Source organism: Pteropus medius, unplaced genomic scaffold, assembly GCF_902729225.1.
Source record: "Pteropus medius unplaced genomic scaffold, Ma_sr-lr_union100, whole genome shotgun sequence".
Taxonomy (NCBI): Eukaryota; Metazoa; Chordata; class Mammalia; order Chiroptera; family Pteropodidae; genus Pteropus; species Pteropus medius.
The window spans coordinates 7,999,953-8,016,092 of NW_024344378.1; the positions used below are offsets into that span (position 1 = coordinate 7,999,953).

Genomic DNA, 16,140 nt, shown 5'->3' on the forward strand with positions numbered 1-16,140 from the left:
CATGAACATAGTATATCCTTCCACTTACTTAGATCTCTTTTAATTTTTTTCAATAAAGTGTTGTAGTTTTCAGAGTAGAGGTCTTGTACACCTTCTGTTAGATTCATACCTAAATGTACAATGTTTTTTGAATGCGTTATTGCCACATAAAAGACAAATAGATCAATCGAGGTTCTATTCTATTCTGGAGTGTTAGAAATGTTTTATATCTTAACATGGGCGTTTACACAGATGTGTAAAATTGTGAAAACTGATCTAAGTGTACTCTTAATGGACTTTATTCATTTCCCCTGTTTGTTTTACTACAAAAAACAAGTATGAAAAAGAAAAACATGTAAAAGATATGGCAGATAATTCAAAAATAGAAGAAATCTACTACTAATAAAGTGTAAATTATAATAAAGTATAACAATTTTTGTCAAATTAGGAAAATTTTCCTCTTTCGATGGTGTTACTAGTATAATACTCATAAGGGCACAAGGAAGCAGGTACTTTTATATACTATACTCTTGGAAGTATAAATTGTTATAACTGTACTGGAGGGTAAGTTGACAAAAGACATAAGAATGTGCATACAAGTCACTTCCAGAAACTTATTTTAAAGAATGCTTCAGGAACATAGCATTCATTTAGCTATTAGGATGTTCACTGCAAAATTGTCTATCACAATAAAATACTGAAATCTACCTAGAAATAGGAAATTAATAAAATAAACTATAATATATCATAAGATAATATCAACTACTAAAAATTATGATATAGAAGAAAAGTTAATGATATAGAAAAATATTCTCAATGCAAAATTCAGCAAAAGAAAGTAATCTATAATATAGATCACTCGAGAAGTTCATTTTAAATTTATAAATTTAAATATAAATTGAGAAGAAAGACTAAAAGGATGTGCAACTTAATGTCACTGGTGACCACTTCCGTGTATTGAGATCATGGGAGGTATTTTCATTTCTTCTTCTTGGGCCTTCACTTTTTCTAAATGTTTAACAATGCACATGATCAACTCTTCTACTAATAAAAAAAAAAAGTATTTTAAAAAATTATGAGAAAAGAATAGTATATACAACTGGATTATGATGAATACGAAATTGAAATTTCATATTTGAAAATCTCAGTGAACAAAAATATTTTCTCAGCAAGAAAGAAACAGACCAGAGAAAAATCATATATTTACATACATTAAAAAGCACGCCAACTGTTTATTGGAATTGTAGGTGATTTCTTTTCCTTTTGAACATCCATGGTTAGTTTTCACGCTTTCTCCAGTAAATACATATCACTTTTATAATCAGAAAAAAAAGGCATGAAATCAAAAATGAAAATGAGGAAACGGCCATAGTTTCCTGTGTTATTGGAATATTGAGCTTTATATAGAACTACTGAGTTTTGGACACAGATACAGAATTACCATCTTTACCCAAAAAAGCTCAGTCCCAATGCCTACACCCCCTACCAGCAGCTCTCTTTTTATATTCTGTCACGTAAGCTTCACAGCAGTCCACTGAGGGTGGCATTACTTACGAATTTTTACACGTGAGGACACTCAGCCCAGACAGAACCATCACTTACTTAAAGAGACCCAGGTCACGTATAGGGGCGGAGGGATTCAAACCCTGGTTGGGCCACTTTTCAAAGCCCATGAGCCTTTACCACTGCATGAGCACGTTACATTATCATATCACAACCGAGACCCCCCAAAAGTTGTTATAAACTCTTAAAACGCAGTGCAGAAGGGCCTCCTTCGGGATACATACAGTCTCTTCGGAATGAACCAGCTCTAGCGAAAACATTACTGAAATCAAAGCATTTCGCACTACTTTATTCATTATTGTTATGGTGCTCGGGATTTTTGTGGAATTTGTTTTTCATTTCACGTCTGTAAGCCTGCCAATGCTTTAAAGCAATATTTCAATTGAAGGGGGGAAAAAAAGTTTCCTAGAAAAAAACTCAACAATGTTTTCCATCCTTCTCTTATACATTTGGGGAAACTCTTCCCTCCTGCTCCCCCCTCCCCTCTCCCCAGCTCCCATAAAGTGCAGATTTAATACTCAAGCTACCGTTTAAACATCCCCAAATGTTCAAAAGAAATTACATTTGCGGTTACAACGTTTTGAAGTCTTGATTATATCACCAGCAGTTCCACCTGAGATGTCACAAATTATTCTGGTACAAAGGCAGCCAAAGCACAAGCTCTAGCATCCCAGAGCAAGTCAGAGACTCTGTCGCCTTAAAAGGTGGTGTTCTGGGACAGAGAGGCCAGGCCCCGGCTCTGAGGTGAAAACACAGCGCTTAACTCATTCATTCATTCAACAGACACTTGTGGTTTCAGTGGGTGCCAGGTCCTGCTGGCCCTTGAGAAGCTTAGGATGGGTCCAGGTTTACTTTAGGACAGGCAGATTTGTTAAAGTGAGTTTCATTCTGCTTTTGTCCAGTAATCCTGAAACACTGTAGTTTCAAACCGTGTTCCCTAGAACCCTAGGGATGCCTCAGAAGTGGCCTGGGGCTGTGAGAAGAAGAAGGAGAAAGAGAGGTGAGAACTCTTCACCCACTCCCCGACCCCCATCCCCCACCAATCCCCCACCCCCCCCCCTGCCACGCAACCACTGTAGCTCTGCTAGGATCTGTTCTGTTTACTTGGATTCTCGATCAGTTTTATTGTGCTTGAAAGACCAAGGGACTTTTTTATAAGTTCAGAAAGAATCCCCGTTTTAATGCACTGAGACAGTGGGTGAGGAGAGAGGGCTTCGCCGCTCATCAGACCACTGCGAGGGTGAAGGCGTTTCGGATCCGCAAGTGCCCAGAACCACCCTCCTCGGTCTAAACTCCTCTTTTAATAGTTGGGGAAATTGCTGGCCAGAGCGGGAGAAAGCCCAGGGTCACAGTGGTGTCTCAGCAAGTGCCACAGCGAAAAATTAGGAAGTGCGGGTGTAGCTTGTCCATCCCAGGAAACTCAGCCTCAGGATTCTAGTAAGCAAATCACATTTCCAAAATGCATTCAATTATTGGAGTCCTGCTTCTGCTCAAAACACAGACGGATTGACTCATTCCGTCAGTTTACATGTTAATGTGTGAGCTCAACCACTGGCCCCTTCCACTGCCATTATAAATGAAATCACTGGTTTTGTAAATTGAGAAATTGACACTCTTGCGTTTTCTTTCCTCATTATTCAGGGTTACATTCATTATCCCACACTTTGCTTTCTATGTAATTTGTATCTGCAAGGAAGAAGTACAGACTCCATAGAGAGAAGAAAAGAGGAGAAAGAGAATAAAAATACTTGTGATTTCGGGGTGCTGAATATTCCATATGCCATCTCATGGTGTGATCGAACAGTACTGATTCCTGCTCTGTGTCCCTCACCTCCTGCAGTCGGTGAAATCCGCACTATATCCCAGTTCATTCTCGGCGCACCACAACCCTTTAGAGCGGCTGCCAGGATCACACATACGAAAGAGCCGAGAACTGAGGAGGCTCAGAAGCTTGCCCCGGTTACAGGATCTTCAGTCAAATACTTCAGCCACCTGTGATCAAGACACTCCAAGTCCCAAAACAAACCAGATCAAGCCTCTACCTTCAGTGACTTCAGTCCGGTGGACAGAGGAAATTAGAGTTCAACAAACAAACAAAAAACAAAAAAACAAAAAAAAAAACAAACATGCTGGAAAATAAATAAACCAGGAGAAGCAATGGAAGGCAGTCAGGGGTGTGAGAAGCAGGCCTGGTGCTCTCCATGGGTCATATGGAAGGCTTCTCGGAGGAGGTGACAATTAAGCTAAACCTGTAAGATGAGAAGCAGCCAGGGAGCAAAAGGCCAGGTGGAACCGGTGGGTACTGGATTTGCACTAAGCAGTTTAGGAGGCCTTGGGCCACCTCCTGTCTAGCAGTTCCGACAGCCCTACGAGGTTGGCATCTTCTTCCACCGCACAGGCACGCACGCTGGGGCTCAGAGAGGTTAAGTGATTCGATCAATACCACACAGCCGATAGCAGTGGAATAAAATTTTAGCCCAAGAACATCTGGCCCAAATCTCTGCTCTTAGCATTGACCTCATTTGATCTGATGCATTGATTTATCAGCTACCATCACTGGCATCTCGCTTTACACTGGGTTGTCTATTTATACATTTTTATTCATACTCAGTCTCATTCCAAAGATGGTTTAAAGCCCCAGATTCTCTGTATTTGCTAGAGCCTCCTTCAACAGAGCCTCCACTCCGACAGGACTGGCGATACAGGAATCCCATGAGGATGCCTTCTCAAGTGCAGGTTCAGACTTTTTAAGACATTCTCGCAGACAAGATATCCAATAAGATGCTTGGGAACCTTCTCACCCTCTGCCAAGTCTTCCCCCAGGATGCTTTCCTTCGATCTATGCAAAGGTTCTATGTATACTTTGAAACTCAAGCCTCCCCAGACTAGGCCAGACACCAAGCAAACAAACCAAAATCCTCCCACTTCCTTCGGTGAGGCCCCTGGAGAGTCAAACGTGGGATGTGCGCACTGTTCCCCTGCCCATCTCCACTGCCGTCATTCTGAACACGGGTGTCATCATGGACGCGTCCCTCCGCCCCCTCTCAGTCCTGACTTGAGCTGCACGGGGGTGAAAGCAATCCAGAATGGCAAAAAAAAAAAAAAAAAAAAAAAAGGCTCTTTCTAACCTTCTGGCTCACTTCCAAGCCTGCTGGTTGATGAAACCCATTGCAATGACCTCCATGAAGTGGAGGGAAATGGGTCGCTCCCTGAATTGCCAAGTCTGCCAAAAATAGGTACATTACATCATCGCCACACAGGACCTGACTCTTACTCAACCAGGTGTGCAATTGGGGGGTTTTCTAAGTAACTTACCAGCTGAAATAGAGGCTGCCATTCAGGGAGCCCTTATTAGCCCAAAATAACAGCCAGCATGTGTTTCTAGGCGCTGGGAACTATTCTCAGCCCTTTACGCAAATTGACAGTCATTCTCACCACAGCTCAACCAGGGTGGGAGGTAGATATTATCATCCTCCCTAGTTTACCGGTAAGGAAACCAAGGCACAGAGAACTCACATCACTTGTCTGAGGCCCCCAGCCAGAGAGGAGTAGGAACTGGATTCAAGCTCCTACCTACTCACTCTGCTGGGTCTCATGCAATGAAATGGCTTTTTAAAGTCACGTGAGAAGGTTTTCATCGTGTTACTCGTGCAAAAATCAGAACCTCCCATCCGGCTGCCAATATGGACAAACCTGGAAAGATGGAAATGGCAGAGATGACATGAGCAGGTGGTTTTCACATTCCAGTTTCACTTTGACACATGCAAAAACCATGCAATTGCAAAAATAAAAAATAAAAATGGGGACTGGACATGGGTAGCAGAGATTAGACATGGTGTTAAAAGTCTTCAATATGGGGTCTGAATTAACCCCGGCCTGTGACATTCAATCCCCCATCTGAGTAACCCAGCACTTGGAGGGCGACAGGCCTCACTTCCCCAGACTGTCAGGTGCACTCAAGCCAGATCCACCAGCCGACCCGCCAGGGGACGGCCCTGTATCCAAGCGCTTTGCCAGGGCCTCTGCCCCCTGGGTTCCTAAAAGCCCAAACCCCTAAGGAAACGCCGCCCCTAGGCAGCCATTTTTATTTTGGGTGACGACATGGAAATTCAGTGAGGGGCTCTGGGCTGAAGACAAAGTCTGCTTTCCTCCAGAGAGGCAGTTTCAAGAAATCCCATTTTCAAAGTAAAAATTATCCCTGTAGAGACACATCATTGTGTCTCCTCTTGGTTCTGAGAGAGGCTGAGAGAGCGAGAACTGCAGACAGGAGACCAGAGACCCCCCCCAAGCGGTGGGAGGAAACAGGCCACACACATTCCCCAGGGTTACGCTCACGTGGATGCAGGTGAACATCAGCTTAGATGTCCATCCTAGCCATGGATCCCTGGGTGCCCGTGTTCCAGAGGGAACTTAGAGATGATCTGCTCAGTGCTGCCTAATAGAAATGAAATGTGAGCCACAGAGGTCATTTTAAATCTTCTAATAGACATAGTTATAATAATAACAACAATAAAAAGTAAAAAGGAACAAGTGAAACTAATTTTGATATGTTATTCAACCTAATATATCCAAAATATCACTTCAGCATGGAATCATATAAAAAGACTGAGATATTTATATTCTTTTTATATATATATATATATATACTGTTTTTGTGTACTTTACACTCATAGTACATCTGAATTTGGACTCAGCCACATTTCGAATGCTCCATAGCACATGTGACCAGTGGCCACCATATAGGAGAAGAGGTCTGGCTCATTGCTCCATTTGGATTATCACATACCTTCTCCAGCATCCCCCCAGGAACAGTCAGCTCCCAGCTATCAAGTGAGGTATCAGCATTACCTGGGGCTCCTTAGAAATGCAGACTCTCAGGCCCCACCCAAAACCTATACAAATCAGAAAGTGAATTTTAACATTCTTCTCAGATGATTACTTTGAACAAAAAACTCTGAGCATACTGCCTCCCCTTGAATATTTGTAGTGGCAAAGAACTCATTACCCCACCCCCAAGGAGGCCCATGTCATCTTTAACTGGTTCTAATTATTAGAAAAGCATTTATCTTCCTTTACTGAGTACACTGTATGAGCTGAGTACTGTGCTGAGTGCATCATCGGAATTATCTCATTTAAACCCAGCACCGCCCTATGGTATGGGGAATAATTTTGGCTCCCCTTTTTAAAGATGACAAATCTTTAGCACATGTGACCAGTGGCCACCATATAGGACAAGAACTCAATAGCACATGTGACCAGTGGCCACCACAATGGAGGCCCCACAATACTAGATAACTTGCCCCAGATCACATGGCTAGCCACCAGTCTGTCTCAGTACAGGTTTTGTTAGTCACTCACTACGCCCCGGCCTCTGGCACCTTCTGCCTGCTGCTCTGCTTACACCCTACCTGGAGGCTATTTGGAGCCCAGGAGACTGTCCTACCTTCGCAGTAAAGTGCTGCTGGTACTTAGTAAAGATCACCTTTGGTACCAGGCTTTGTGTTTGTATAGATTTCATTCATTACAGATTTCATTTCATTCGATATTTCTCTTATTGCTTGAATAACTCTATTGGTACCTGCCTACTCAGCATTTCCTTTCCTCGTCAAGGTTTAGGACAAGCTTAGCAATTGGCAACTAAGCAAATAGGCAGAAATTAATAAATGTCATGTGATGTCGTTAGATAGCTCAGAGGTTCCTGGTTTCCAATTAAATAAGGTACGTGGTTAGAGCAATTATGTATGGTACACATATTATGTGAAGGACCCCAATTATACAAGGTCACGTAGCATTTCTGCATTGAGAAGGACACTGAACTTGCCACAAAATGTTATGAGATAGCAAGCATGATGGGAGTTTGATCACATGGGGGTGGGGGGAGTAAAGACAGTAAGCAAACTGTGAAGGAGTTTTACTCCTTAACTCTTATGTATCAGTAGAAGCCCCAGAAAATCAGAAGAACTCTGCTTTCCATCTGTCCTTCCACTAATGGCCAGAATTAAACACTGCACAATGGAGGGTTGAGCATTGATATGTAATTTATGCTGTTGTTTTGAAAATGAACTATATTCTCAACCCCAAATAAAAAGTCATTTGTCCTGAATAGCGAAAGAAATTATTAATGACTGGAATTGACGCTCGCTGTACTTTTTGGTAAAGGTTTTGACGCTTTGTCAATGACTATGGCCTTCTTCAACCTTCTGGGAAATCGAGAATCGCTGTGTATTTGAAGGAGAGTGGGGCACAGAAGTAGGAGGAGGGCAAGATGAAAGGGGAAGGGTGGATTAGAATCAAAGAAAACCAAGTGATGCCAACCAGAGGCCCTACACATCAAACCGACAAAAATGAAACACCTTTGTGCCCGCTTGTTTCCAGACCTTGTGAAATGCCTGCTGTGATTTCTCCCCGATTTAGAAAGTATATTTGGGGTGGCCACACTTCAGATAGTGACTACGTGACATTCACTTGGGAGATTACAAGGGATCCCGGAGATATGCACAGCCTCCCTCTCGAGTAGCTGGTAGTCCCCAGAGACCTTCTTCATATCAGTTGATGAGGAAATGTCAGACATATCAAGATGCCACAGACAGAGAAAACAAACAATAGTCCTCAAATATGAGTTCTGGTTTCCAGACGAACAGCAGACAATGTGAATTGCAGCCCATGATTTACGATCCGGGTCCTTCTGACATGGGCTTTTCTATGTGGCTGCAGGCACTGGTGGATTTAAAGATGGTTAATGATTGTCCAGCGCAGTCCCGGGGACTGCAACTGGTCGTGAAACATGGCGCAAACATCACCGCTGGTGTCTTGGGAAGCAGCCCACACTCCGCAGCCACTGTCGTCCCTTTCCTCCCTCAAATACTCTGCATCTACCCAAGTGTCCTCCTGCAGGACACGGGCCAGGGTCCCCAGAGTAAAGTGAAGAAACCATATTTGGTTAATGTGCAACAGATTCTTTGGGACAGAACCAACCTATGTCACCACTGTAGCCTGAAGGCCCGGGACAATGCTTAGGTCACGGTAAGCATCCAGTATAAATCTGTCACCTGGCTGTCCTTGGAGACCTCGCGCCCATGTCCTAACGCTCTTCATTTACAGCAGTAGTAACCACTATCCCTTATGGGAGTTTTATCTCCACCCCAGCACCATGCCGAACACTCTGCTGACACTGACCCAGTGAACACCCACCCGGCAGGAGAGTATGACCATTATTTCTATCTTCCACACAAGGAAACAAAGTTTCCAGAAGATTCAGCAACATGTCTAGGGACCCTGCCAGTAGGTGGCGGGACCAGGATCTGACCCCAGATGGGCGACCTCTTTGTCCGGACCACTTCCCTGTAATGCTTCATTCTTTTACTTATTCTGAGCATCCAGAAGCTCAGAGTGACCCAAAATGCTCCTTCTGGAGGGGAAGGGAGGATAAGGTCATCTTGGAGCGGGAGCTACCACCTCTGACATGCCATGCAGCAGCTTCACTGGAGTTTGAATCCGCTCAATCTGCAGTTTAGTCATTTGGGGGCTTGGGCCCCACACCAGGCACTGCAGAGAGAGGGAGCAATAGTTTGTGGTTCACGTTCTCCAAGAATAACAGGCTAGTCTGGAGGGCAGATGAAGAGATTTACAATGTCAGTACAACATGGCATCAAAACAGACTTCGATTGAACGCCGCCAAGCTGGTATCACCAAGAGAGGCCCAGAACAGGGTAAGGGGACACTGTAGACCCTGCTCTCCAGTAGCTTACAACCTGTCTGCCCCCAAACAGCCTGGAAGCTGGGCAGCCCGCACTTAGGCCCAAATGCAGGGTCGAAATCAAATGTGTTGGAGCCTAGCAGAGGGGGTGAGATCACTGTAAGTTGAGGTCATTGCCACTCTCTGAGAGATGAAAGCAAAAACAGCCCTGACAGATGCCCCGAGTGTCCTTGTCATTTCTAAGTATTTCTCTGGAGACAGTTAGTTAGGAAAACTGGGATGGTAATGCTTGCCGTGGCCACATCTGTACAGCAGTCCTCGCTGAGGACTCCCCATGGATGCCTTTAAGCTTTCACAGTTTCACTTTGGGTAGAAAATCTCAGGAGAATATCATCTCGGTCAAGGGTGCATAAGGCTGGACTCCGGTTAGTAGCTGGGAATTGCTGAGGGTCAGTGAGGTCAAATAAGCATCTTGAACTTGGCTCTGACTTTGAATAACACATACGAGCTGCTTTAACACTCTGAAGAGTAATTTCTAGTGGAAATAGCCTGGAGATCTTTGCCCAGAGAGCTCCAAGGGCACACCCACTTCTCAGAGCCCTGACCAAGGCTCTGGGGAGCTCTCCCAACCTTCACTGAACCAATTTTTCAAAGTGCTCTGTAATTAATGCCTCCCCAAAGAGATCCTTTCCTTGCCACCGAGAAGAGAAAAATAAAAGCATTCCTGCAACCGTTTGATACCTTGGGCAAAGCAGATTCATTTTTAGCCAGCTCAAGTAATGATGTGAGTAATAACAGAAGCCGATATTTTACAGGACAGCCCATCAAAAGCCCTTCGAACGCGTCCGTCACTTTTAAAGTGCAGAAGTAGAGTTGACAGAGAGTTTCCAAGAGACGTTATTGCTATTAATAGAACAGTTTGGGTTTTTCTATGGCATTTCAGCAAGAGAACAGCTGTTTGGGTCTTTGTGGCACCTGGCACGGAGCCTCTTAAGTATAATCTGTTTCTACACAAAGCATCGGTTTATTCATTCACTCACCAAATATTTATTGAGCACCTACTAAATGCAAGACACTAGGTTACATGCTGAAGAAAACTGACAAAGTCCCTGCCCTCATGGAGCTTGCATGCTCGTGGGGAAGACAGACACATATAAAATGATGAGATACATCTGCTAAATTTGTGACGGATGCTGTACAAAAACAAATAGAAACAAGAAGTGACTAATTTTAGGACAAGTTATATTTTGGGTTCAGGCTCAAAAAGCACCTTCCTAGAATGGAACTTTTATACGACATTCAGAAAGAAGCCACCCTTGCAAAGGGCAGGGAAAGATACTTCAGAAATAAGCCATAGCTTGTGCAAATGTCCTGGGGCAGAATGGAGCACGGCCGAACTGGTGAAGCTGAGAGAGAAGTGGCGAGACTGCACTTCTCTCTCTGATGAGCAAGAGAGAAAGGACTGGAGGAGTGGGCAAGGGCCAAGCCGAGTGCCCCATGCTCCACAGGTGGCCTGTCTTCTCCAATCTTCTGCCTGGCTTCACGTAGCAACTCATCGCAACAGACCAGCGCCTCGCTCATCCCGCTCTCCCCAGCTTAGCACCCCAGGAACACTATCCTGAGGCTTAAAAAAGAAAAACCAACCCACTCTAGGCACTCTCTGCTGTGTTCCAGCAGTTTCTGCAGCGATGAAGGAGCAGGCTCCATAAAAGAGAGTGTGGGTGATATCCCCCTAGCGCGCATGTTCTTCCCACCCCATCGAGCCAGCCTGGGGTGGCTGCACTCAGTATGCTGCCACTGCCGTTGATAATAATTGTTGCATTAATTGGTGCTGTCCAGACCAGACAGAACGTAAAAGATCCCACTGTGTCCAATAATTAATGTTTTTCCCTCACTGCAACGCCATTAATAAGGGGCTCTTCCAAGAACTGAGTAATTGGCTGGTTGGGCATCATTAGGGTATTTATAGATAAGCTTTGGTCTGGAGACATAGAAGAAAGCTGATTGTGTTTATTTAGACTCTATTATCTATCGCTAATGTGTTATCCTGCGTTCCGATCGTCCCTATTCTCTGGGTCCTAATGATACAGGGCACAGTCACAATGTGATTTCAGTGACCTGCAACAGAGCTTTCTCTCCGTTGCAGGGACTGAGGGAGACGGAGGGGGGCCGTTCACAGGTTCTGCTTGCTCCCACTCATCCACCGTGAACCTTCCCTTTCCGCTGAGAAATTTAGAGCAAGGCTCTTAGAAATACCAGAAAGACAGTTTCTCCTAATTAAACCTCAGAGGAGTGGAATTTTCTTGGGTTTGTGATTATCTGAAGGGTTTTTGAAAAATGTAAATCTGGTTGGGGAAGCATTGCTTTGAAAAAAAGAGGGAGGAAGAGGCAGCTCGGGTCTGAGACGATCTTGCAGTGGTAGCGAGCAATGAAGTCTCAGCCTCTGATCAACCCTGGCAGAAATACACATCTCCCTAGTTAAGCAGGTGTGCTTGCGAGCACTTGCAGGACACAGGCCACGTGGGGCTGCTCTTTCTCCCAGAAGCTTTTGATCAATTTGTCCCTTGCGAGAATTTTCAGAAGAGATTTCTTCTGCTTTTTGAAAAAGTATAGATATGCATAACAGTGTGAATATATTTATGGCCACAGAATTGTATAGTTGAAAGTTATTAAAACAGTAAATTTTATGTTTACTAGAATAAATAGAATAATACAACTTATAAGCAGAATTTAATGCATAAAGAAGGACTAAGGTTTTAACTTCATAACTGTAATATATCTAATATTAAGAACAACAACAACAAAAAAAAGAAATGGGCCTCTTCTGCACCCAAAACTATCCTCAAGTTAATTTCTAAAAACCCTTAAATTACCAGCAATAATTCAAGACAATTATTTTGTCAATTGAATGAGCTGGACTCGATGGGACTGTAGAATGAACTCAATCTTATTCATTTTTACCAATTCTCATTAAACTTGTTACGTGGACAGTCCTTTATTCTCTCCTGGCTGTAATCTCATATGTGTCTATAGCTTTTTCTGTGACTCACTAAATAAATAACCTAGTCCCATCTAACAATACAAAAGGTGCAGTGTATGTGCATTTACACTCAACACACAGCTGACGCGCACGTGTGGAGGCACCCGGCTCGTGCAGAAAAGGAGTCCCTTCAATCCATCTCTCCCCATCTGACCTCACGTGTGTGAAAGCACCTGGCACTCCAGTCCTCTCCCTCCTCCCCTCTGCCTCCTCTGTGAAGAACATACTCGAGATCCCTGACCTGCCTCTCATTTTGAAATAAGCTCCCCAAAATGTGGCCTGTGAACGAATACGTGATGTAACTTTGTAAATTAAGTCTGTAATGCTTTTAGAAAAATGATGCCCTTTCCTCCCGTTACCCACCACTGGGACCAGGTAATTTGCAGGCACGTCTGTTGCAGGTGTTGGGGAATACTCTCAGAGAAATTCTTAGATCCTGGCCTGGGGTCTAAAGGTTGAGAAGCTGGCTCCTAGGACACTGATGCCTGCAGCATCGGTCAGGTAACAGGAGTGAGGCGAGAAGGTCTGTGAGCAGGGCTGGGCCCCGGCAGGTGGCCAAGGTTAGTGGGTAGATCGGCAAGCAGAAAAGCCATAAAGAACTAGGACTGATGTCAGGGACAGGAAAAGGAGGCAGGCACCCCCAATCCAAACATATACCTACACCCTTATTTATCAGATATCACTTACCGGATATTACCTGGCCCAGGCAAGAAACTTAACCCCTCTGGGCCTCAGCGATCTCATTTGTAAGGGAGGAGTACAGACCTGCTTAGCTCATGGGCTGAGGTTGTTCTGGCTGGTAGTACTTTAATTTACAGAGTGCCTGCTGGGCACCCAGCATTGTGCCAGGAGCTGGAGGGAGAGGGATGGAGGATCAAAGAGAAAAAGAGGAGGTGTAATCATCACCCTTGCCTGAAAGAACCCATTACTCTTCTTAAATCTTGCCAGGCTCCTCATTTTTCTTAGCGTAAAATCCAAACTCTCTATCAAGAGCCACACAAAACTTTGGGATCCACCCTTGGTGCTTCTATCAGGCAATATTTTGTAATGCTCCATTGCTAGCCTGAAACAAAATTCAGAGGTAATATCATTTATCAACACACAAGATATTTTAATCAATAGAATGCCTTAACTCTAATATAAAGGGAGAAAGAAAAGAAGTAATTTGTAATAAAACCGTATGCATTTCAATTCTCTGACATGACTTCACGAATCAACACAAGGACTTGAGTTTGTGCTTAAAATCAGAGTGAATGCCGCAGCTAACACAGACTGACAACAGGCGTGTTGTTTTGGAGACTCAAATACCAAGAGTGATGTTGCCATGGGTGACGTGACTTTCCCAACATGGTGAACACCGCTTGGTAATGTTCCAAACAAAACACAGTGCAATCTTCCCTCAATCTACACAGTAGTCCTGTTCCTAGACAATTCAATGTATAATTTACACCGCGCTAAAACTGCCTTCTGTTTACATGAATAAGAGAGTTATGCCCAGGCTCAGATCATTGGAAATTGGATTTTCACCTACATGACTATCTATTAAGACACCCCAAAGTCATGCAGGTCCCAGGAGAGGCCATCCTTTCATATGACTATTCCATGCACTGCTTGGAGTCTTGCACCCTTGATGGCCCGCTCATTGAATCTATGGCACCCCACACACAAATACCCCCAATGAACTCTAGGGGGCAATATCGCCCCCTTGGGAACCACTGGCCTAGCCCCTGCCCACCTCTCCAGCATTGGTCTTGTCCTACTCTCCCCTCGTTCACGGCAGTCCCACCCACACAGCTTCTGTACGTTCTTCCAACACATCCAAGTGCCTTTGCACACGCGGCTCCTTCCACCGGGATTCCTCTTCTCCAGCTGTTCACGTGGCAGCCTTCTCGTGCCTCGCAGCTCAGCTCACGTAACATTTCTATGAGGACAGCTTTCCCTGGCCGCCCTGTCTACAGTGACACGCACATCCCCCGCGCTGCTGCCCTCCGTCATGCCACCCTGCTCTTGCCCCTCAGAGCAGGGGCTGGATCATGCCATAACGATCTTTTACTGGGTTGTCTTCCCCACCAGACTGGCATCTGCGAACTCTTCTGTAAAGGCCCAGAGAGCAAATATTTTAGGCTTGGCAGGACATATGGGCTCTGACACAACAACCCAACTCTGCTGTAACAGCTCAAAAGCAGCCATAAACAATATGTAAACAAATGGGCGCAGCTGTGCACCAATAAAACTTTATTTACAAAAACAGATGCAGGCTGGATCTGGCCCATGGGCTGTACTTTACCAATCCCTGGTAAACTATAAACTCCATGTCTGTCTGGTTTACTCTGATTCCTCAGTCGGGTACAGCGTGGGGCACACAGTAAGAACCGAACAAATGTATGCTGAAGATATAAGTGTTGTCCAGCTGAAATGAGGAACAACAAAAAACATGAGAAACACCTACCTATTCTTAGCATGTAAAGAAGCATTTACACGTTGCACAATAGCAATAAGGAAGAGCAGGAGAATTCAGGAAGGGCTTCCTGCAGGAAGTGGCCCAGAGTAGTGCCTAAAGGAAGAATAGAATTTGGGCCATGGTAATCATGGCACTCAGCTGTTCAATCATTAATTCATTCACTGACTCAGGGGACTTTTTCTGCATGTCAAATCAAGTGCAGGCAACACGAGGATGAACAAGCAGTGCCCCCAGGGAAGGAGGAAGCTTTGTTCCTGTTACCAGGACAGCTTGGGGATCCCCAGGACTCTGTGGCTCAGTCACACTTCTGTGTGCCTGATGCTCAGGAGAGACCAGGGTCCCATCTAAGCATGGCTCAGCAGTGCCACAAGAGGACCTTCAGCCCATCAACCACCCACAGCAGCCAACCCCACTGTGCCATGCTTGTGAATCAGTGCGCACCTGTCTTCAACATCTCCCTAACCCTCACCCTCCGACCCCACCGAGGAGCAGAGCCCCAGCCCTCCGTCCTCTCTCACCCTGATCACAGCCTGCCTATGGCCCCGCCATCACCCATCGGCGTAATCATATGCTCGTCCCAGGAAGGGGGGCCACAATGGCGGCTCTTCAGCCCAAGCACTAGGGAGACTTGGAGCAGTGGTACCCCTGGGTCATCAGAGCACCAGGACACACCACCAGGCATTTTTAAGTAAGGGTCACTTTAGCAGTGTGATAGGTACCTTGAGACCATGAGTGACAAATCTTTGACTTTTTAAGGAATGATTTGAAATTCTCTTTAAAAAGGAGTCAAGGTTGTCTCCATTCTTCCCTCGTGGTTTTCCTCCCTCTAAAGCTCCCTTGTATCTCCTGCAAATCTCCTTTCTCTTTGCTTCGGTTTCTCTGAAACTAGGAGCCAAATACGTAGCCCAAAACCTTCTAGACCCTAATGGTGGATGTGTTGCAATAATAAACTTGAACGGTTTTACTGCCGTATTTCTCTGCCCCTTAGATTTCTTGTCTATTTTTGAAGTCAGGATGGGTGTATCTCCGTAGGCCAACTCAAGTCCTCCCAGGATAAGCCAGGTGTCCTCATACACCTCTCTCCCCACTGCCTCTAATCCATTTTATTAATATTGATCTTAATTACTTAGACGTTTAGCATTTGATAAAGAATACATTTTCTATCTGCTAATGAGGGATAAAATAGATAAACTAATTTCTCAGCACAATTTTATCGATATCGTACCACAAAAACAAACAAGAAAACATACCATGCAGGAACACTAGGCCGTGACCTTCTTGTCTGATTTGTCTGAATCTCGGCTCTGCTTCTTGTGGGGACCTGATTTAGTGTGCAAAGTAGGGCAGCCAGGGAACACAATGAGAGCCGGGGCCACAGAGGCTAGCTACTAAGGGTCACAA

At 44.7% G+C, this 16,140-nt stretch overlaps 1 long non-coding RNA gene across 1 annotated transcript; it reads right to left on the minus strand.

Annotated features, from left to right (window-relative positions):
* Positions 1–2,052: 2,052 nt before the first annotated feature.
* LOC120609681 (uncharacterized) lies at positions 2,053–6,379 on the minus strand. The gene is made up of 5 exons (XR_005654815.1): positions 6,329–6,379; positions 5,878–5,973; positions 5,116–5,235; positions 3,374–3,534; positions 2,053–2,515 (listed from the first exon to the last, which is right to left on the minus strand). It is a non-coding gene; the product is annotated as an uncharacterized LOC120609681 (long non-coding RNA).
* Between the last annotated feature and the right edge of the window lie 9,761 nt (positions 6,380–16,140).